The sequence below is a fragment of the Onychomys torridus genome, chromosome 4 (assembly GCF_903995425.1).
Source record: "Onychomys torridus chromosome 4, mOncTor1.1, whole genome shotgun sequence".
Lineage (NCBI taxonomy): Eukaryota > Metazoa > Chordata > Mammalia > Rodentia > Cricetidae > Onychomys > Onychomys torridus.
The window spans coordinates 104074346-104096966 of record NC_050446.1 but is presented as its reverse complement, the minus strand read 5'-3'; the positions used below and the strand labels follow the sequence as shown (position 1 = coordinate 104096966).

Here is a 22621-nt window from a genome sequence, read left to right as displayed (position 1 = left end):
TATATATATATATATTGCATACTTAGATGATATGATTGTTTATTCTCACATAAAAAATAAATCTTGACTGAATACTTGATACTGCAGAATGTAGAGCATCTTTGGTGTTTCTCAGAGTTAATTGATACTTGATTTTATAATCATAATTCTGAGATTGCCTCTTTGTACAGATATGTCATGCAAAAGGGTAGAATTATGCTTAGGGCCATTTAATAAATTGTTGGAAATTCTGTTCTAATCTCAGATCAAATTTTAATTGTTTCTTTTTATGAAACTTAAGTCAACAACTCAAATAGCCATTTTTGAAACCAAACATTTTAATGCAGCACAATCTCAAGATACATTAATTTGATACATGCTGAGGAACAGTGTTAGGAAAATTTAAAACTCTTTGTTTACTATAATTAAGCCACCATCTTTCTCTAAGAACAGAGACTTAATATGTACATAAAAACACTTCAATTCACAACACACAATAGTCTCAAATCTGAGTCAAGGTGTTTTGGATAGCATGTACTGATGTTGCATAGCATGTGCCTGTGCTGTGTGTACAGAAAGAACTAAGAATGTGGTGAAGTTGCATAATACAATGTGGGAAAGTGTGCCTGAAACACCTTGGATTTTCAATTAGTTGCTGGTCATTGTGTATTCAGAGGATTTTTATGATTGCCCCAAATTTTCAAAAAGCCCCACATTCAGTTACATAGTACCATCTGTGTGTATCATGTGTGTGTATATCACCATGACGCACATGCCAACATAAAATACTCTTAAGTGTGAGAGCTACCTGAAACATCTCAGCTAAGGTTTACAAGTATTGTATGTTAAGAATTGCAGTGGGTTTCTCCCCCTCATATATAGGGAGTTTTCTTCTCTAATAGAAACAATGATTTAATTGTGGAAAATAAACCCTGTAAATATTTTCCTATCATTATTTTTCAGCATGTAAATACCAGATTAGCATGTCTTTGGATTGGATTGTACTAGAATATGGGTTGCAATACACAGATTAAGAGGCTGGGCTTGTGTCCAGAAAGGTGGCCCCACAGTAAAGACAACAGCTGCCAAGCCTCGTGGCTCAAATTCAACCTCTGGAACACACATGGTGGAATGAGAGAACCATCTCCCAGAGTTGACCTCTGACCTCCACATGTGCACTGTGCCATGTGCACCACACAAAATAAATAAATGTATCTATGGTGATATTTTATTTGTACTGAAATGTGATTTTATTTGTATGTTAATAAATAAAGTTGCCTGGGGGTCAGAGCTAATGGCAAGCCATAGCAGAAGCTGGGCGGTGGTGGCACATACCTTTAATCCAGATCACATGACAGGTAGATCTCTGTGCGTTCAAGGATACAGCCAGCATGAAGACACACGCCTTTAATCTCAATACCAACCATAGAAGACCCGGAGGTCTGTATAGACAGGCAGTGACGAGGAGGTCATGTGGTTGGGTTTACAACTAATGAGAAGGCAGAACAGAAAGTCTATAAAAAAGACAGGGACACAGGAAGTGGGTCTCTTGCTGAGGGAAGGACAGGAGCAGCAGTGAAGGGTAAGAAAGGGTTTTTAGCTCTCAGCTATTGCTCTGACCTCTTGGGCTTTCAACTCTGCATTGGCTCTGTGTTTCTTATTTACCAAGACAGTTACATCTACATGTATGGATATCCTCTGACCTCCACATGTGCACTGTGACCATCACACCACACTAAATAAATAAATGTATTGATAATTAAAAAAATAAACTCTAGGTTATTTGTGTCACTTGTAATATCATCTTTGGAGAATTTAGAAAATGTCCCATTTGTTGCAGGACAAATCAAATTTACCTGTTTTATTTTGAAAAAGTATAATGAGTTCTTTGACAGCATTAAAGATTTTAGGGGTAGAAAATTAAACACTAGTCAACAACAGAAATAATTTTGAAAGTATTTTGTGCCTAGCAGTTAAAATTTAGAGGATAAATGGACTACTCTTATACTGTTATTATTTATTATTAATAAAAATAATTTCATAATTAAATTTAAAATAAATTATAAAACTGTAAGTCAATGTCATTAATTTTCCTTGCCTTTAGTTTTCCAAATCTAAATCCTCATAACATGTGTTCTTTTAAGAGAACTTCCTTAAGTGTTTTATTGTTTTACTGTCTTTTGATGAATGTCAGGAAACTGTAACTGTCATAGATTTATTTTGAAGTGTTTTTTAACCTGATTTTTACTTTTACTTTTACTTTTGACAAATAATGGCAAATGTATTTATCTTAATATATATGTGATATATATTTCAAAGCATCACGTCATAGATGTGAATACACACACACACACACACACACACACACACACACACACACACACACGCACTGTGGTTTGAACACCTCAGTTGGTGGACTGTTTGGGAGGCTGAGGAACCTTTAGGAGGTAGAGTCTTGCTGGAGCCCTCCCCCCCCAGCATGTGACTGGGGGGGGGGATTTTAGGGTTTATAGTCTTGCCCAATCCTGGTTTGTTCCTTATTTCCTGTGTGCAGCTGAAATGTGGTCATCCAGCTTCCCAGTCCAGCCACCTGCCTCTCTGCCTTCCAATGGACTCCTTTCTGAACCTGTGAGTCAAAATGAACTCTTTCTTTTTTAAATTGCTTTTGGTCATGGTATTTATCAGAGTAACATAAAGGTAACAGACATAACATGTACACAAGGGAATGGCTAAATTGAGCTAGTTAACATGCACACTGTCTCATATAGTTTTTCTTGAGGTGATTTAGAGTCTACTTAGCATTTTCAGAAATATATTGTTATTAACTATAGTTACACCATGTACACTACATCTCTTGAACTTATTCCTTCTACTGACTGAAATTATGTTTTTGACCAACATTTTATTATTTCCAGTATAACCTCTAGCCACAATTATACTTTCAAATTTGATGAAATAATCTTTTTTAAATTATGTAATTTAAATTTATTGTATGCATAGTAAATTTTGCCTGTACATATGTCTGTGTACAACATGTGTGCCTGATGCCAGAGGAATGTCAGATGCTGGATGCAGAAGGCTGTCAGATTTCCCTGGAGTTAGAGATTAGTGTGAACTGCCCTACAGGTGCTGAAAATCAAACTCAGCTGCTTGGGAAGAGCAGCAAGTATTCATCTCTCCAGCCCCAAATGACTCTTTTATAGTATAACACACATTAATAAGGAAGCTGGGCTCTAGACCCCACTACTGAAGCTTGGATCCCTTTTTTCCTTCTTTCTTTAGGTTTTGTGCTTTTGTTTTTGAGAACGGAATCTTACTGTGCAGCCCAAGCTACTCTCAAACTCATGATCTTCTTGTCTTAGCCTCTAGACTACCGTGATTATAGGTATGTACCACCACTTGCAACTCAGTATCTTCACTCAACAGAAAGAGTTTGGGCTTATTTCTGCCAGATGGCACACAGGAAGACATTTGCAGTGTCTTCACTAAAAATCTTATTTAGTCTCCACATCAACCATGCAGTGTGTGTGTGTGTGTGTGTGTGTGTGTGTGTGTGTGTGTGTGTGTGTAGGGGGTACACACTGTCATCCTTATAAAGATCCAAAAGTCCTATACAAAACTCTGCCAAGCAAGCATCATTTCTTGGGCTACCCCTGCTAGAGGGTCCTAAGAATCTTGGAGGGATAGACTTACCATTTATATATTTGACACTAAACTGAAAACTAGAAAGCTTAAGTGACTTTCTCAGCACACAGAACACTTAAGAGCTTAAATGGGACTCAGTCTCAACTCTGTCTAACTCCAAAGCCATTTGTATCCTGTACTGGCTAGTTTTATGCCAACCTTGTGGTAGTATTGTGTTTCCCAAAATATTGTGCACCCTAATAAACTTATCTGGGGGTCAGAGAACAGAACAGCCACTAGATACAGAGGCTAGAAAATTGTGGCACTCACACCTTTAATCCTAGCATTCCAGAGGCAGAAATCTGTCTGGATCTCTGTGAGTTCAAGGCCACATTGGAAACAGACAGGCATGGTTACTCACACCTTTAATCCCAAGAAATGAGCCTTTAATCCTAGGAACTGATGGCAGAAAGCAGAAAGGTATATAAGGTGTGAAAAACCGGGAACTAGAGCTGGTTAAGCTTTTAGGCTTTTGAGCAACAGTTCAGCTGAGATTCATTCTGGATGAGGACTCAGAGGCTTCCAGTCTGAGGAAACAGGATCATCTGAGAAGTTGGCCAGGTGAGGTTAGCTGTGGCCTGATCTGTCTTTTTGATCTTTCAGCATTGACCCCAGTACCTGGTTCCAGGCTTGATTTTATTAATACAACCTGTTGAGATTTGCACTACATCTAGTGCCCCACGTTGGGTACCAAATGTAGATGTAACAGTCTTATTAAATAAGAAACACAGAGCCAAATGCAGGGTTAAAAGCCCAAGAGGTCAGAGCAGCAGCCAAGAGCAAAGACCAAGACAGCCTTCTTACCCCTCACTGTCGTCTTCCTCAGAAAGAGACCTACTTCCTGTCTCTTTATTGACTTTCTGTTCTGCCTTCTCATTGGTTGTAAACCCAACCACATGACCTCCTCATCACTGCCTGTCTATACAGATCTCAGGTCTTCTATGGTTGGTATTGAGATTAAAGGCATGTGTCTCCTTGCTGGCTGTATCCTTGAACACACAGAGATCTGCTTGTTATGTGATCTGGATTAAAGGTGTGTGCCACCACCGCCCAGCTTCTGCTATGGCTTGCTATTAGCTCTGACCCCCAGGCAACTTTATTTATTAACATACAAATAAAATCACATTTCGGTACAAATAAAATATCACCATGTAACCTGACACAAACTAGAGTCATCTTAGAGGAAAACACCTCCATAATATTAGGCTGTAGAAAGGCAAGCCTGCAGGGCATTTTCTTAACCAGTGATTGATTTGGAGAGACCCAGCTCATACCCGTAAGCTGATGGTCCTAGGTTCTATAAGAAAGCAGGCTGAGCAAGTCATGAGGAATAAGCCAGTAGGTAGCACTCCTCCATGGCCTCCACACCAGCTCCTGCCTCCAGGCTCCCACTTGGTTTGAGTTCCTGCCTTGGCTTCCTTTAGTGGACTATGATTCAGGATATATAAGCCAAAAAATTCCTTTCCTCCCCAAGTTTCTTTGGTTATGTTTCATCACAGCAATATTAGCCCCAACTAAAACAAAACATAATTTTCTTTTGGCTAGTAAACATTCAATTCATTACTTTGACTTTGGGGTTGAGGGGGGAGCAGTGTTATTACAGATCCTCTGCAAGGGCAGCAGAGTCAAGAGCATCTGCTACCCTTGCAGAGGACCTGGTTTGAGTCCCAGAATCCACATCAGGTGGCTTACAACCACCTTTAACCCCAGCTCCTGGAAATCTGATGCCCTCTTTTGTCATCCACAGGTACTGCACACATATGGCAGACATACATACATTCAGGCACACACACACACACACACACACAGTAAAACAAAAAGACCAATCCCTGCTCACAAACAACCAACCCTGATAATGGGAGCACCTGCTGGCTGCTCCTTTGTGGCCCCATCTTATTTAACTTACTTCACCTTGATGCTGGAAGGGGACAAGGAAGTGAAAAGTAACAGCTTGCATTTATGGATGGTTATGGGGTTGTAACCACTGTACATATATTAATTTCAGGCTTGTAACAGCTCTATAAGTGCCATTTTGTTGTTGCTGATTTACAGAGAAGACAAAGCAGAGAGATCCTAAGTAGCTTTCCAAAGGTCACACTGCTAGTGAGGGGCAGAAACAGACAGCCAGTGTGCAGGAGTCCTTCCTTGCTGTCAATTGCTGTATTACGTGCTGAATTATATATAATCCCACAAAGGATAGACTTGATTGAACCTCAAATCAAACCCCAACCTATCCACATGGCACCACGTGTCTTTCTCCCTGGCAATGCAGAAGAAAGGAGAGAGTCTATTATGTGACATCTTCGTAGAGGCACAGAGCAATTTTAACTATGCCAAGGAGTCCCATGGGTGTTTTATTTAAATGGTGATCGGTACTGTGCAGTTGTCTGATATTCCCTCCCACTCACTTTCCTCAGATGTGGAAATAACACTGCTCTGTGCACCCTCCACCAACATAGAAATGCTTCACCAAGGAAGCTGGAACTTTTTGAAGGGAGTTGGGTGTTCAGAAAGTTCCTTTTTTAAAATGCCACTATTACAGGAAACTTGTAAAGATGAGTCAGAGAGGCAGAAGCTATAATGGAAAATTAATTGTTTTATCAGCAATGGAATCCAGCTAAAGCTCCAGCTTTAGACTGACAATAGCCTTCCTCCAAGGAATCCTGGGTTGAAACAGAGCAGCTGTTCCAGGTCAGTGAAGACCAGGGATCCAGGAGTTCCCATTCCCTGGAATAAGAATCTTGAGTGCATCACAGATTGCGAGAATGGGAGATGGGCCCACCATAGGGTGTGTTTGCATGGTGCATTGTGGTTGCTCTGTGAGCATGTGTGCATATGTACACTCATGCAATCATGCTTATGAGTTTGTATGTGACAGAGTGTCTTATACACTGATCATGCTTGTTGTATACATGTATGAGAACTTATTTGTCACAAGGTTCTGGGCACCTGTGGGTCCCTGGGGTATATTTTAGAACCTCAATAAGGAGTAATAGCCTTGATGTTTAGTGAGAAATTGACAAATATGAGATGCCTAGGATGACAGAAACATTTTCAGGACTATTCGTATGCCAATGGTATAGGAGAAGAAAGAGAGGTGCAGGCTGAATCAATCTAAAACCTTTACCCTAAGTGGGAGACGGGAGGTGTCTCAGTAGGAAGAGTGGTTGAGCTTGGATTCCCAGCACCACATAAGAACCTGGGTATGATTATTTGTAATAGCCAGAACCTGGAAACAACCTTGATGTCCCTCAACTGAAGAATAGATTAATAAAATGTGGTACATATACACAATGGGGTACTACTCAGCAGTAAAAAACAATGATGTCATGAAATTTGCAGGCAAATAGATGGAACTAGAAAATATCATCCTGAGTGAGGTAACCTAGACTCAGAAGGACAAACATGGTATGTACTCACTCATAAATGGATACTAGATGTACAACAAAGGATAACCAAACTACAACCCGCAGTTCCAGAGAAGCTAGCTAACAAGTAGGACCCAAAGAGTGATGCATGGGTTGTCCTGGGAAGGGGAAATAGATGAGATCTCTATGAGTAAACTGGGGATGAGGAGAGGGCAATGGAGGGTAGGGGATGGGGGATGAGAACATAAGGAATGGGATGGTCAAACTGTAACAGGGATGGAGTGGGAAAGCAATGAAAGAGATACCATGATAGAGGGAGACATTATGGGGATAGGGAGAAACTGGGTGATAAGAAGTTCCCAAGAATCTCCAAGGATGACCCCAGCTCAGACTACTAGCAATAGTGGAGAGAGTGCCTGAATTGGCTTACCCCAGTGATCAGATCGGTGAATACCCTAACTGTCATCATAGAGCCTTTCTCCAGTAACTGATGAAAGCAGATGCAGAGATCCATAGGCAAACACCAGGCTGAGCTCTAGGAGTCTAGTCAAAGAGAGATTCTATGAGCAAGGGCATCAAGACCATGATGGGGAAACCTACAGAGACAACCAAACCAAACTAATGGGAACTCATGAAATTTAGAGCAATCGCTGTGGAGCATACATGGGACTGAACTAGGCCCTCTGCATAGCAAGACAGTTGTGTAGCTTGATCTGCTTAAGGGGCAGTAGGATCAGAATCCATCCCTGGTGCATGAGCAGGCTTTTTGGAGCCCACTACCTATGATGGGACACCTCGCACAGCCTTGAGGCAGGGGGAGGGGTTTGGACCTGCCTCTACTGAATGTACTTCCTCATGGGAGACCTTACCTTCCTGTAGGAGGGAATGGGCAGGTGGGGTGGGAGGGGGAGGCTGGAGGTGCAGAAAGAGGGAAGAGGGGGATCTTTGATTGGTATGTATAATGAAAAAAATTTTCTTAATAAAAAGAAAAAAAAAGAACCCAGGCATGATAATGCCTGTGTCAGTGCCATAGGACAGAGACAAGAGGATTCCTGGGGGTTACTGGCCAGCTAGTCTAGCTGAGACAATGATCTAGTCTCAAAAACAATAGAAAGAGACAGAGGAGAACACCCAAAGTTGACCTCTGGTTTTATGTGTGCACACACAGGCAAGTATACATGCACATGCACACTAGTGCACATATATACCACATACACACATGCACAAAATTTTTTAAAAAATTAAAACCTTTAAGTATTTTCATACTGAAGTAGATTAGCTGCTGATAACTAACAAGCAGCTTCTGAGTCTCCAAAAACATTGTAGAGTTATTCATACTCATCAATATGCCCTTTTATATATACTACCTTCCACATTCAGCATTATTGTGTTGCCATGTTGCCCATTTCATAGAGAAGGCAACTGGAGTTCAGGAAAGGATAACTTGCCCAAAGCCACACAGGCAGGAAGAGTGGTACCCAGAAGAAGATCTAGGTCTATCTCCAGAGCCTGGGCTTCTCCACCCTTCCAAGTCACATTACTTCAGCTGCACCAGCCTCCATCTGGAGAAGTGGTCTGCTGGCCTGCAGCACACATAGGAGACAATGGGAAGAAAGGAAGAAACTAGGTTTTGGACTCGGCTTGCCATCAGTTATGTGGCCTTAGGACATACTCCAAGATCTGTGGTCATAAATATGAATGATGTTTCTAAGTCCAGGACCCAGATAAGTGCTCAGTAAACAGGGTGTCCATTCTTCTGGCCATGTGCTGATCACAGTCTTGTTCAGGGCTTGCTCCCCAATAGCTGGGAAGGAAGGAGAGCACTGTGGGTAAATGAAAGAAAGGGACGTGGCATGCAGACCAAGCAGACTTTGCCACAGGTATGTTTCTACCCAAGCCCAATTTATTGTTTGGGAAGCTCTCTGCCCCCAACCCAGTGTTTCATTTTCTTCATCTGTGAAAGAAACTTCCCATAAAGAACATTTGTCCCTGTTCACTATACCTGACACACAGTGACTCTCGATGAGTCACAGAATCCATGCATGGGCCACTTGGGGACTAGTTGCCTCTGTTAGGTACTTAGATGCTAAAAGTCAGGTAAATCTCGAGTTTCTGAGCTGTGTGACCTCAGGCAAACCACTGCTTTCCAAGTTCAGTTTCTTGCTCTGAGAGATGAAGGTAAAAACAGCATCCACATTGTTGTGAGGGTGAAATGATACACGACATAGAGATCTCTTAGCAGAGTGGTAGACTCCAAGTAGAAAAAAAGTAACTATAAAGCAGAGGCCATAATGCTATGTTGCTAGCTGAGTCAAAAATCTGAGAGGCATTATGTCCATCAGGAATGGGACTCTCCCCAGTTCCTGTTGCCCTCTCTGTTCCTGGCACCTGGTGAATTCATGGGCAGAAGATGCCCACTGCTCTGTGTTTTTATTACTACCTTAGAGCTCATCTTCTAGGAATGGCATGTTTATAAGTCCAGGCTAGGAGCACATGCATGCCATGTCTAGCTTGGGGTCTGGGTGTTAGGTCCTCAAAGCTTAGAGTGAGTTGCTGCCAGAATTGGGAGCTTCCTGCTGGCTCTTGGCCTGGTGAGAGGATGTTTCTCTCTGAGGATGTCTGGCAGCTCTTCCTGCATCCTCGACGATGGCCCTGAGCATTCTGGGACTATAGTGAGCTTTGAAAGATAGAGACCATGCCTTACCATCTGGTTATTTACAACTAGGTTCTTCATTGCCATCCTATAGGTCTGTATACAGAGCTAAGCTTTTGTGTAGATACTGTGGGCTCTGCCCTGGCCATCCCAACCTTACTTCAATAGTCAAGGTATCTATTATGATTGGTTTTAATGTCAACTTGCCACAAATTAGAATCACCTGAGCAGAGTGCCTCACCTGAAGAAGTGATTGCCTTGACTCACCTGGGAAGACCCACCCAGATTATGGGAAGCACCTTCTGGTAGCAGCCCACATAAAAAGAGCATGGCACAAAGGAGGGCATCTTGCCATTTGCAAACTTTTCTCCTCTTTCTGAATTTGTTCTTTGACTGATAAATAATAATGTTTATTTCTTTGCAGATATTAGAACCAGTGTTTCTTGACTTTCATCATAGACTAAGGGCCAGCAGCTTTCCAGGAACTTTTAGGGCTTATTTGAGAAAGGCTCCCTCTGTATCCAGGAAAGATATAACCCATGATTTTGTCAAGTCCATTCTTGTTCAGATTCCAATTCACTATATGAATAGATGTGAGCCAAAGAGCATAGCGGGTGGAAGACCCAGGGAGGAGGCAAGCGTCTTCAACAAAGGATGAGGAACCCCTGGATCTTTCAAACAAACCACTATCAGCTCAGGATTTGTTTTTTTCCTGATCTCTGTAATGATAAAGCCATCCTGCTGTGAAGAGTTTGTGTGTGTGTGTGTGTGTGTGTGTGTGTGTGTGTGTGTGTGTGTGTTTATGTGTACACATACAAAGTTTTTCATTGTAATGAGTTACATGTTTAGCTCATTAGTGTTGCATATTTAATTCATCATGATGTTCTATAACCATCATCCATTTCAGTCAACTTTTTCATCATTCCAGAGACTTGAGCAATGACCCCATAGGTCTCCCTTCCCCATATGAGTGAATTTGTTCTACCCTACCGCTGTCTTGGTAATGTGCCTGTCTGGACTCACAGGGCTGTCGCTGTGTGGCATTGCCTTCTGGGTTTGCCTCACTGTGTTGCTAAGACTCATCTTCCAGAGCATATATCATGACTCCACTCCTTCTCAGAGCCCAATGGTCTTGCATTCTGTGTGTAGACTGTTTTGTCTTACTCATTCACCAGCTGGGTTGGTTTTTAAAAAGTCAGTGTGAGTTTATCTTTTTAAATTCCTAGTTCCAATCTTTTGGAGGTTATTCCTAGAAGTAGAATTGCTGGGTCATGTGATAATTTTATGTTTATATTTTTGAGGAACTGCCAACTTTTTTTTTTTTTTTTTACCATAGTAATTATACCATCTTACATGGGTTTTCCATTTCTCTTCTTCTTCAAACTTGGTTCTTTGAGGTGTTGTAGGAAACCCTCTTTGTTTCTTTGGTGAGCTCCTATCTATTCATTACAACTCAGGTATTACCTGGGCAGAGAAGCCTTCCTGAGCATGCCTGAAGAGAGACATCTGCTTCTGCCTCTTGAGTTTATCTTTGCAGCTGTTTCATACTCTTCTGCCTGCACATTTCTTTCACAGGATTATGAGCCTGATAAGGATGGGAATCATGTTGAATTTGAATTTGAATAACTAATATCAAACACTGAGAAATGCTTCTTGTTCAAGGGCTGAGTAAGTTGTTTCTGGATCTCTGAGTTCTTTGTCGACAGGAAGAACCATTTTCAATCCTTGGCAGCTTCCCAAGTCTGTTCTGAAAGCTGTCTGTTTCTAACCTGGGCTCAGGGTCCTGCACAGCCTCTTCTCTCCCTATGCTTCATCTCCCTCTCTGCTCAAGCCACTTAACATGATGGAATTCTTTTGGTCACTAACTCAGCAAATGTTTATTAAGCACCTACTGGGTATTCTGCAAGTCACTACATTTGCCTTTACAGAGTTTACGTTAGCTGAGGGGAAGCTGGCAAACTATCATAGAAACTAACAGTCACCATACACGTGAGGGGCAAATGCTGCGAAGTTGGACCTAGTTGGATGAGGGACAGTGGTCTGCATGAGGTAGGAGGGTTGCTCCTCTAGAGGGCAACACTCTACATAAGTAATGGAAGGAATCTGAAGGGAAAATGGCCCAAGAGACTTGAAGCTGTCCAGGGATGGACACTTCATTCTACCTAAGGCCTAAGTGATCTCTCTGCCTCCAATCAAAACACCTTTCCAATGTGGCTGGTAGACAGGGACACACCATGAACTCTATTTTGTTCCTTATTTTCATTGTGTTATTCATCATACATGTTGTATTGCATGAGGACATTTTCATCTAAGTCTGCATTGCGCATCGAGGACACTCCTCCATACACCTTGCCCTCCCTTTTCACACCCACACCTTGCATTAGTCCTTTTTGTTTCTCTAGACAATTTAGCTTCTATTTTCATGTCACATATGAATTTATGCATATGTATAAAAATCCAGGAACCACAAGCGAGAGAAAACACATGATATTTGTCTTTCTGAGACGGGCTTAATGCGTACAATATAATTATCCCTAGTTGCATCCCTTTCCTGCCAACATAATTTCATTATTCTTCATGACTGAAAAATTCCGTTGTGCATATTATACCATTGTCCTTATCCACTCCTTTGTTGTTGGACACATAGGTTGATTCCACACTTGGCCTTTGTGAACAGTGTTGTGGTAAACGTTGATGTGTGAGTGTCTCTGTTGTGTTAACTTGGGAGGCCCGTGTGCAAATAGGAGTGGTGCAGCTGGGTCATGTGGAAAATTATTTAGTTTTTGGAGGAAACTCCATACAGACTGCTACAGTGACTGGGCTAGTCTACATCTGGTGAGCAGAGTATAGGGGTTCCTTTCTTTTCCCTTCACACTCCTCACCAACATTTGTTGTTACCTATTTTCTTAATGACTAGGTTGTGACAGAGTCTCAATATAACCTTGAGATTTTTTTTTCCTTTCTCTGGTGATTAGTGAGGTTTTAGGCTAAAATTTTAGGCTAAACTACAATTTTCATATTTAGTGAGTTTCATATTTATATGTTATCCTTTGCTGAGTCTGTTAATTTCATTAGCCTAGTAAATTGAGTTGTTTTCTTGTTCAGTTTCATGAGTTCCTTGTATAGTCTATTTATTAATCCTCTGTCACATGTATAGCTGTCAAAAATTTTCCTATTCTGTAAGCTGTCTCTTCACTAACTAACCTTTCCTTTGCGGTGCAAAAACTTTTTTATTTCTTGAGGTCTCATTGTCAATTATCAGTATTATTTCCAGATAGATCAACTGGAGTCCTGTTCAGGAATCCTTGCCTATGTCTATATCATGGAGTATTTTAGTATTTTTTCTTCTTGATGTCTTTTGTCAATTTGACACAAGTATTTTGCTCTAGGAAGAAGGAACCTCTATTGAGAAAATGCCCCCATCAGATTGGCCTATAGTCAAGTCTGTGGGGGAATTTTCTTGATTAACATTGATGTAGGAGGGTCCAGCACACTGTGAACCATACCATCCTAGTGGTTAAAAGCAATTGTTGTTCTTGCAGCAAACCTGAGTTGGGTCCCTAGAACCCACAAAGTGGCTTACAACCATCTTTAATTTGAGTTCCAAGGGAACCAACTCCTCTGCCACCCACAGACACCAGGTATGAAGGTGATACACACACACAACCATGCAGACAAAACATTCATACATGTAAAATAAAAGTAAATATATCTACTCTTAAAAGGTTATACCATTTAAAGAGAAAGGAAGGGAGGAAAGGAGGGAGGGAGGAAACAAGGAAGGAAGGATGAAAGAAGGAGATGGAAAGAGAAAGAAAGGAAGAAAGAAAGAAAGGAAGGAAGGAAGGAAGGAAGGAAGGAAAAAGCAAGCAAGCAAAAAAAAAACAAACAAACAAACAAAAAAAAAAAAAACCAAGCTAAAAGCTAGCCTGTAAAGCAAGCTGGTAAGCAGCATTCCTCCATGGTTCTGTTTCACTTTGGGCCTCAGGTTCCTACTAGAGTCCCTGCCCTGGCTTCCCTTCATGAGGGACTGTAACTTGTAATATGTAATAAACCCTTTTCTTCCCAAGTTTGTTTTGGCCAGTGTTTTATCACAACAAAAGAAAGCAAACTAAGATAGAAATTGGTACCAGAGAATGGTATGTTCTAAAGAACCTGATCATATTGGTTTTGGGTGGAATGTGGAGGACTTTGGAACTTTGGTCTAGAAAACTAGTCTAACACAGTAAGCAGAGTAGAGCCTGAAAGATGGTAGTTCTGAGAATACCATAACTGGAGAGGCCAAGCTCAAGAGGTTTCATAAGGAAACAGCAACTGGGCCAGGGGATATTCATATGATACTTTGGCAAAAAAAAAAAAAAAAAAAGTTAGCTGCCTTTTGCCCATGTCCTAAGAACTTACCTGAGGCTAAATGAAAAAGCAATGAATTAATTTCTTTGGTAGAGGGGAAATTTCCTTGTTTCTTTCTTTCTTTAATTTTCAAAACAGAGTTTCTCTCTGTAGCCCTGGCTGTCCTAGAACTCTGTTCTGTAGACCGGGCTGACCCCAAACTCAGAGATCCACCAGCCTCTGCCTCCTGACTGCTGGGATTAAACCTCCCAGCTGGTAGAGGAAATGTCAAGCAAGACTGTATGATGTTAAATCTGTGGTATGGTCATTATTGATAACCCTCATGCAAGTCTACAATGAAAAAACAGTGAGCCACAAAGAAATGCAAAATGCACAGTTTGGAGACACAAAGGACACTAAGAAGCTTAATGTCATGCATAGCCTAGGCTTGTGCTAAAAAGACCCATAGTTGTTAAGAAGATTAGCACCACTGAGCAGGTGGATCTCCGAGTTCAAGGCCAGCCTGATCTACAGAATGAGTTCCAGGACAGCTAGGGATACAGAGAAACTCTGTGTGGGGGGGAGGGGCAGGGGGGGAAGAGGTCTGCTCTGCAGTGGAGTAAGGGAAAGGTGCCCTCAGGGTAAAGACCCTACCCGGCCAAGCTTCCAACTTAGGAAAGGGAGCTGCTGAGGCCTACAACCTGAGGGAGGGGACTCCCTGCATGATGACCTTGAGAGGGAAAGAGAATGTGGATGACCTCAAAGCTGTGAAAGTGAAACCAGAGTTGTACTGGAGACTCCAAGATGTTGGAGAACACCGGAGCTGTGAAGGAAAAAAATCCATGATCGCTTCACTCTTGCATCCTCCATGTCTCTGAAGACACCCTTTGAACCACAGTAGGAGCTCTCTTTCCCAAGTGGGAAACTTAGCAACAACAAACAAAAGCTGCCACTACTACAGTTCCAAGTAGTGCATCCCAAGCTGGTAGTTTAACTTGGTGGTGCTGTCTATGTGGTGCTGGTTTTAGAAGCATAAAGGATATAAGAGTGAAGATGTCGTAGACTCTTCCTTATGGCTTGAGAGAGCTGTTGAGGCCAGGCAGTGGCAGGGGAGTCCCTGCATGAAGGGCCTGAGAGGGGAAAAAGCTGTGAGAAGTGTTGTTTTTTAAAAATGGCTAAAAGGAGTCACGCCATACAACAGGGCCTCCTTGGGCGGTTTATTGAGGGGAGGGGAGAGAAGAGGGCAGAGACCGGTCCCTGGGGGTGAGAGAGAAGGAAGAGAAAGAGAGAGATGAGAGGTCTACAAGACCCACCTTTTATAACAAAATGTAGGAAATGTGCACAGGGGCTTAGTGGCTACAACTGAGGTATATCCTGTCAGGATGCTAAAGGCAGGCCAGTACAGATGCCTAAATGGTAACAAGAAGCCATTGTGAGAAGCTGTGAAAGCAAAGCCTGGGTTTCAGTAGAGACCCCAAGATATTGGAGACGCCAGAGCCATAGACGTCTACCAAAGAGATCTCCATACATGGAGTAGAGGCACCCCAAGAGAGACATGTATGCTGCAGACAGTGAACATGGAGGGCCAGAGCCATCTAAGCTCTTTCATAGTAATGTATATTCTGTCATTAGAAGATGGAAATATGTAATTTATGTTTTTACTTTACATGGGGGTTACAATTTAAGAGATTATGTCATGCCCCAGAAAAGACTCTGAACTTTGTCATCTGTAAACAGTGTTGGGGCTATAAAAGACTATGGGGACTTTTGAAGTTAGACTAAATGCATTTTAATGGCCATGAACCTATGAGATAAATAGTAGAATATGGAGGTCTGAATGCGAAATGTCCTTCAAAGGCTTGGGTATTTAGAAACTCGGTCCTCGGTTGGTGTTGCTATTTGGGAGGTTTAGGAGGTGTGGTCTCACTGGAAGAAGTTAATCATCCAGTGTGGGCTTTGAGGTTATATAGTCTCACCCTCTCCCCAATTGTCCCCACCACCTTGCTTTGGGTCTGTATTCACAGGTGTGACCTCTCAGCTTCTGGCTCCCACTGCATTCCTGCTGATTTGCTGCCATGCCTCGCTGCCATGATGGACTCATCCCTGGGAACCATGAGCCTAAATAAAGTCTTTCTCCTTTAAGTTGCCTTGGTCATGGTATTTTACCATAGCAACAGGGAAGGAACAAAGACATTTCCTTATGTTTTCTTCTGTAAGTGTCAGAGTTGCAGGTCTTGTACTTAGGTCTTGGTCCATTTGAAGTTGATTTTTGTGCAGGGTAAGAAGGAAGGTTAAGAGCATTGCTTGCTCTTCCAAAGGTCCTGAGTTCAATTCCCAGCAACCACATGGTGGCTCACAACCATCTGTAATGAGATCTGGTGCCCTCTTCTGGCCTGCGGGGATTTGTGCAGACAGAACACTGTATACATAATAAATAAATAAATAAATCTTTAAAAAAAAAAAAAAAAAGGAAGACTTTCATCCTTCTATGTATGGTTATCCTGTTTTCTTATCACCATTTGCTCAAGGTGTTGCCTTTTCTCTGGTGTATCTTTTTCATCTTTGTCAAGGACCAGGTGGCTGTAGCTACATGGATTTGTATGTCCAATGTGTTTCACAGATTGATGTGTTGGTTTTTGTGCCGGTACCATGCACATGATGGACATCAGGAATGGTGATACACTAAGCAATGCTCTGTTCACTTAGGATTGCTTGGACTGTCTTACAGGGATTCAGTTTATTTTATGTTTCTGTGAAGAATGATGTTGGGATTCTGATTTGGTAAGACAGCTGTTTTCCCAGTGTCAGTTCATCCAATCAGTGATCATGGATAAGTCTTTTCATCTTCTAATGTCTTTTCTGATTTTTTCCTCTGGTGTTTTAAAGTCTTCATTATTTTTCACATCTTTGGATAGGTTTACTCCAAGGTGGTTTGTTTGCTTGCTTGCCGTCTCCCAGCCTGTTTCTTAGTCTGCGAGCAGGAGGTGAGGGGCACAGCTGATCACAGAACAGGTGAGAGTTGAGAGGGGTTTGCACCAACCTCCGGAGAAGGAAGAGCCGCCCTTCATTTTCTTTACTTTTCTCTTTTCTAACATGATCTTCCTGAGACCTTTCTAACAGCATGACTTCTTGAGGGCTGATTGTTTCAAGTATTTCCTTCCCTTTATTCTTTGTTTCTTGTCTACTTCAAGATCTGATGTAGAGCTCATCCTTCACTGAGGACAGGCGGGCAAGGGGCATGAGAGAACTCGGGAATTAGTCCCGACCGCTAGATAAAGCTGGTGCTATCTTCCTGCTTTCAGAGGATGACTCGGGCATTTGTTCATCGAAATGAGGTACCTGTCAGTCATGATGGATGGAGTCCGCCCACAGGGCAGTCCAGTGAGCTCAGTTTCCTGTTCCCCTGTGATGGTGCTCAGAGACCAGCATTAGGACCCTAAATGGGAGGGTGTGTGTGTCCCAGGCCTAAGGGATAGGCAAACTTTGTGTTGAGGTTCTCCAGGGATAAGGAGAGTCTGCTTTTAGCCTTCTCCTGCACGCATGTGCAGTAATTGTGTTTACATGTGTGCACGTGTGTGTGTGTGTGTGTGTGTGTGTGTGTGTGTGTGTGTGTGTGTGTTTAGAGGATATTGCACATAGAGGAAAACTAAATGCCTGAAATATTTGCTTTTGAGGCTAAAATAGCCTCAGGTGAAGGCTATTCAGCGCTGAGCGTCTCTGTCTCCCTGCACTTGCTTCTCTTTATGATACTCCCATTTCTCTCTCTTCTAGTGTCTGCTCACTTCCGGCTATGGGAGTGATGCTGCCCCATCTCTTCTAGCATTCTTGGTCTATTCCAAGGTCATTGCCAAGAGCTTCTGTAAGTAGAGATTAGGAGGAGGGAGGGGAATTAAAGAGAATAGGAGTGAATGGCAGGAGAGCGAGACCTTGAGGGGGCAGAAACAGTTCATTCTCAGGTTGTGAGGTCCTTGGGTAACAGTGACTAGAGACACAAGGAGCTCCAGGCTGGCAAGCAGGAAGACAGCCTGAGATACGGCTACCAGATGCTGTGCAAGTGCCTGGAAGTTCCTGCCTGCCAGAGCCAGCGCTTCACTCACCTTGGGAGAGGAATGCTGCAGAAGGAAAGCTTAGAGTGGAGATGAGAAGGGGCAGGGGGCCTGGAGTCAAGACCAGAGGGACAGGGGCATCTGAGACCTGCAAGACTGCCACTCCCCGACACCCCAGCTGCTTAATTACACAAGGCTGCACTGTGACAACCGCATCATGGCATTGCTTCTCTGAGGATACAGGGGGAAAAGTGACAATGTCTGTGATGTACGAGGCACTCACCAAATGGCCCCTTCTGTCATCTGAGTTGTACAAGAGCACATGATGACCCAGCAGCCGGAAAGGGATGATGCTCCAGAGAAGTGCAAAGTGTGGCTGGTGCATCAGAGCAGGATTAGCTGATCACTGCCACCACGGGGACAGCTGTAAGGAAGTACTGGCCACGGGCCAGCTGTGGCAAATGTTCTTGGCATGTCCTCCTTTCCCTATGGCAAGAACTCAACCGGGCTCTTTCCCCCATTCTACAGATGAGCAAATTGAGACTGAATCCACTAACCTGGCTTAGGACTCTGCCCTGCTGGGTAGCAGGGACAGAGGTTAAACACACACTTTCAGTGTTGCTAACTATTGCTCTTGTCTGCCTTGTTAAGGCAAACCAACCAAGTCTCAGAGATGGACATTCTAGAGCCAAGTCCTAGGGGTGGGCAGGTGTACTGTAGGTGGTTAGGACCAGATCCATCTGGTTCTGGATGATAGGTCTTGGTGACTGACATGCTATGTTCTGTGGGCCAGGTTCTCAGCTCTCTAGCCTATGCTCCTGCACCTGGCCAGGACATGAGAACTGAAGTTGACATTTCTGTTCCCTGCCTGGTGCAACCCAGGCGTTTGTGACATGTACGACCCAGCCAACCCCTGGCAGTCTCCCAACCAAGGTGAACAACTCTGCTGCTGACTGAAAGAGAAGCATGTTTTCTTCCAAACTCAGAGATGCCCATGTTCTGGTAGTTTGTTTGTTTTTGTTTGTTTGTTTTTGTTTTGTTTTGTTTTGTTTTTACAGCCGTGCCAAACCTTCAGGCTGCTCATGGCATGGCTGAGGGTTCACATGAGGCAGCTGTGCTCCCACCCAGAGCCACACAAAGGCTCATGATAGCTAGGATTCTGAGGGGGGGTGATTTCATGATACTCACTCCATGTCACTTTCAGGGATAACTCAAAACTGAATGGCAGTCCCTGGTTGTGAGGAAGGGCGGTGCCTGGCATCAACTCAGGCAGGTGCCCAAGTCAACTGGCACCCGAAGACAAATGTGCACTCACGCACATCCCAGTGTGTGTGTGATCCAATCAACATGGGGCTGAAAGTCCCTTTTCCAAACCCCAGAACTCTGCTTTGGCATTCCAGGACATCCCTCAGTCCCTACATTTTGAGACAGCCTTCGTTCCTTGTCCCCATATTCATTCTCTGACTCTGTATCCTTTGTTATCTCCTGGTCTTTGAGAGCCTCTGTGGCTGGGGGGGGGGGGGTAATGTGTGTGCGTGTCTTTCTCTTTTCTTCCTGCTCTGCCTTATCCCTTGTGTCTCAGGCTCTGCCTTTCTGTTTCCATGCTCTGTCCGCTCACTTTCTCTTTGCCTTTCTGTTTTATTCTCTGTGTCTCTTCCTGTCTCTGCCTTTCCCCACCTTTGTCTCTGTCTTCCTGTGACACTCTCCTGGAAATGCTGAAAGTGGCCGAATTTGAAGTGACAAACGGCACTCTGCGCGGAGAGTCCACCCCCAGACTTCGAGAGTGCATCCTCCCCCACACCACATCACGTCTCCAAGAGCAGCTATTGTGTCTCACTCAGGCCCAGGGAGTTGAGTGGAAGGGCCTGGGGGTCTGAGCTCTGACTGAACTGCCACTTCCCCATTGGCTCCCAGCAGCCTGTGCTCTGCCAGCCAGCGCTGAGAGGGCTGAGCGACAGGGGGAGACTCTCATCCATAAAAGGGGGGAAAGGCTTGAGAACTGCCACTGGAAGGGGCTCTGGTAAGCCCTCACAGCTTCCTCTGTGACACTTCTCTGAGCTAGAGTCAGGGTGCCTCCTACATCGTGGATCGGCCACCCTACCACCTGAGCAGCCAGAAGCCCACCAGGGACAAAGGAGAGTACAGGTAAGATCTTCAGGGAGCTCAGGCATTTTAGCTTACGCATCTGCTCCTGATGCTAGGCTGAGGGACCGGTGGGAGCTTGGGAAGGGGGAAATCAGGTTTGGTTCTGATTATTCAGCACAGGAAGTCATAGTTTCAAGGCTAGTTTACAAAAGCCAGGTCAGTGAGTCCAAAGAACTGCCTGCCCTCTAGAACCCATGCCTTGTACAGTCCTGGCTTACACAGGTGCCAGCTATACCTTGGCTCTGCCACACAGCAGTCCCCATCGTAGTTTCCAGAGTCTGGGGAGAAGAGGGGCAGCCTGGGTGGAAGATCAAGAGGTTTCACTAATTAGCCCCGATTTTAAAGGTCAACATCCTCACTGAACTTAGAGAACAGGGGCTGGAGTATTAATGAGGTTCAGGACTCGGCATTTGCCAAGATGCCAAGTATCGATCGGCACCATCACCGCATAAACAAGCGCTGTCTTTTTTATTCTAATTTATGTTAATTGCTGACGAGGTGCTAATTGGTTATGATTTTACTCAAGTCCGGGGCTGTTTGGTTGAAAGGGAATGAAGAAAGAAAGTGGAAGCATGGCTGGATACCCAGGCTGAGCAGGACTTCTGTCAATTTTACTTTGAAAAGACTTGTTGCTTTCATGTAAATTACAGCCACATTCCTGCTGGAGGCAGCTAAGTCAGGCTGCCTTGGAGGCTCACTTGTGGAAAGCCATGGGCTCTCTTATAGCAATACCCACATCCCAAGTATGTATTATGGAACCCTAAAGTTTGACATCAGCAAAAAGCTGGCGAGGTTCGGAGAAGGTGTCTGTAGATCACTCCATGGTTGAGCAGTGAATTCTACGACTTGTTACTTTTCCCTGGGCATTTTTTTTTTTTCTGAGAACCTCTCAAGATTTACAAGTACCCCTTAATAAAGCCTCCAAGCTCTTTAGGTTATTGGATTTCGTTTCAAGTACCCTCCCACAGACAGCAAGCTCTTATTATCACCCTTCTGCCAAGGGTTGGTGAAATATACACCATTCATCTTTCTGATCTGACAGACATGGCTGTCAAGATCTGTTGCAAAACCTCCAGAATGTCAGTCCTTTTCTGTTCCTTCTCATGGGGCCTCTACTCCTACACAATGCTCACCTGCTTTCCCTGTTTCCCTCACCAGTGCCCTGGTGCACCCCACTTTCTCTCTGGTTTGGTTTTTGCAGGTCATCCATCCCCAGGCTTTGAGATCTGCGTGGGGGAAGCTCTTGAAGCAGCCACAGCGGGGTGAGTTATGGTAACAGTGTGTGTGTGCGTGCGTGTGTGTGTGTGTGTGTGTGTGTGTGTGTGTGTGTGTGTGTGTACTTACTGACACAGTCCTGAGCCTATCGCTTTGTCCTCACTGAGCTTAAGCATGCTGGCTGGCAGGTGACTCTGCTTGTCTCCAGGAGTGGCTGGCAGCTGGGTGTGTAGTGTCACAGTGGTTCCTCAGAAGCGGTGGGGTCATCCCCACTGTTTCACAGCAGCAGCCTGCTCCAGTGGTTGGCTCCGGGTTGTTTGTGAAAGCACATCGAAGATTGTGATAACTCACAGAATTCGCTGAGCGTTACTTCAAGAATTTTCCGTGTATTACCTAAGAGTATGTGGCCACTCCTGAGCCTATGCTGTGTTCAAGCCCCTTATTGATCCTTCGTTTGCTGTGTAGTTTTGCAACAATTGCTTTCCCTTTCTGAGCTTAATTTCCTCACCCATATAATGAAGATAATAACAGCATCCTTTGCCTCATATTACTGTGAGGCTCCTATAGGAGGCTGTATGCACCTGGCATTTGGTAGGCACTCAGTGAATGCTACTATGGTCAACTCTCCACTGATTCAAAATGGCAGGCCTCAAAATGAACCCTCCTTCCTCTTACATGGCATCTTCAGTCATCCCATTCCATGCTGCTGTGTGCTCTTCCAGGGAAATATGACTACAAGTCAAATATTTCTGGGGCCAGTGTTCCCCTTCCCATCACTACAGATGACTTCATGTCTTTATCTGCCCTCTCCCTGACGATGAAATCCCTCCCCACATCTCATCCCAGCTCCAGCTATCCTGGCATGACTCTTCTTCTATTCATTAGAGCTCTCCCTCATTCTTAGATGGGTCACCATGGCTGGTTTGGTTTCCATGCCTGTCTGGGAAAGTGCGGCCACAGCTGGTTCCTCTCACCACTTTGTTCACCTCAGCTCCTAAGTGATCTGCAGATCTTAGTGGGTCTGACATGGTGCTAAAACAACTTAACTGAGCCAGAGCCAACCACAGGAGGAAGAGAGAGTAATATCAGACTGAACTATGTCCCCAGGTCCTTTACAATTCAGCCTGGATCCTACTCCTTACCTCCACCGGAGCTCTGAGGCAGGTGACATGCTCAGGAGTTTTCTCCTCACCCTGCCCCAT

The 22621-nt window shown here is 43.8% G+C and overlaps 1 protein-coding gene across 2 annotated transcripts in view; it reads left to right on the top strand.

The window, feature by feature from the left end:
* Positions 1–19876: 19876 nt before the first annotated feature.
* Positions 19877–22621, top strand: part of Pdyn (prodynorphin) — a 12424-nt gene continuing 9679 nt past the window's right edge. For both annotated transcript variants that reach the window (XM_036185378.1, XM_036185377.1), the window contains exons 1-2: positions 19877–20204; positions 21406–21466. The gene's annotated coding sequence lies outside the window, so the exon portion shown is untranslated. The remainder of the gene's footprint in view (positions 20205–21405; positions 21467–22621) is intronic.